The sequence below is a fragment of the Crocuta crocuta genome, unplaced genomic scaffold, assembly GCF_008692635.1.
Source record: "Crocuta crocuta isolate KB4526 unplaced genomic scaffold, BGI_CrCroc_1.0 scaffold197, whole genome shotgun sequence".
Taxonomy (NCBI): Eukaryota; Metazoa; Chordata; class Mammalia; order Carnivora; family Hyaenidae; genus Crocuta; species Crocuta crocuta.
The window spans coordinates 9,096,619-9,098,160 of record NW_027532002.1 but is presented as its reverse complement, the minus strand read 5'-3'; positions in this window follow the sequence as shown (position 1 = coordinate 9,098,160).

The window sequence follows — 1,542 nt, the reverse complement described above, 5'->3', positions numbered from 1 at the left end:
AAGTGTGAACGGTGAGTGGGGGCGAGGGTGAGTATGCCCCTCGTCAAAGCCGCCCTAGTGCCCTCTCCCACCGCCGCGGGCGCCGGCTGCCATCTCACCACCTTTGCTCCTGTCTCCGCACATGTCTCACCTTCAGATGGCGGCTCCCAGAAGCTCCTGCCCCTCTGACAGCTGTCGCTCGGGCCGCCGGGGAGACGAATTGTCCTCCTTCCTGGTGCCAGAGGCCGCAGGAAATTAGCCAGGTTGCGAGTTGCGAAGCGGCCGCCGCGGCGCCGGGAACTGGACGCGCCCCACCTCCAGCGGGAGCGGCCGGGCCGGGCCGGGCCGGGGCCTCGTCCCGCTCGCCATCGCCGGACAAAGCGCAGCCAGGCCCGGTGGAAGGCAGAGCTCCGAAGCAGGCAGGACGGAGCGGAGCAAAAGAATGCGGCTCTATTCTCGCAAGGGAAATTATAAAAAAGTTCATGTTCACGGTTCCCATCCACATGACCGACAGCGGCCAATGGAAGGGCCGAACAACTCATAAAGTTGTATTGCAAAGTTGTAAATTTTCATAAACAACAACGGATTTATGACCCTTTCCCCATCACTAAGAGGAGGCAGCTCTTACACCGGCGCCATCTTACCGCCGAGGCCGCCCCGACTTGGGGCGGCAGGTTTTACAAACCCAGTTGGGCCGGGTTTTATGAAAAGAGCAATAAGAAGCGGGCCCAACCGAGGCAGGCGGCGGGNGGCGGGAGTCGAGGTCTTCGCCCGCCCGGATCAGGCTGTTCTGCGCGGTTCCCATCGCCTCTCGCCCCTCACGCAGACCCGCATCCTGCCCCGCGCCCCGACGCCCCCGCCCAGGCTCCGCAGCCTGGGTCTGCGGCCCCTGCCCGGTCCTCTGCCCCTCAGTTGCAGCGCTGTCCCCCAGCCCTTGCTCTGCCTGAATGCAGGGTGGGAGGGGGGCTGCGTCAAAGGGCCTGAATCCCACCTCCTAGCACGGGGCTGGGTTCATGGAAAATTCAGGATCATTGGCAGGGTAATACCCATTTCCAAGCCCACCCCACAGCCTTAGAGGAAAGGGTGAATTTTGGATCGGCTCACGGAATTTATAGGTTTTCAGGGAGATTCATAGAATATAACGCGTCTGCGGAAGATTCCGTTTTCTAGAGATCTGAGAAGATGTTCGTGCACACACACAAAAGCAAGACAAAAATTTCCAGAGAAATGCACATGTACGATTATAGACACACAGAAGTGCACACACTCAGTTATGGACACAGAAATACATAAAAAATTATGGATTCCTGTAGTAACACACACATACATAAAAATACGCATACAAAAGAGGTACACACATACCTATACAGATCTGCATGTTAGAATCCACACGAAAAGGGACCTGACACACATATACGCCAACACCTGGACACTCAACACCTGGACACTATTCATCCTTCCACTTTTAGCCCCAAAGACTAGGGCTTGCTCTCCAGCCATGCTCTCCTCTCTTTCCCAGCCCCCCCCCCCATAAAGCAGTCCACGTTTCTTTGTCACCAAGCA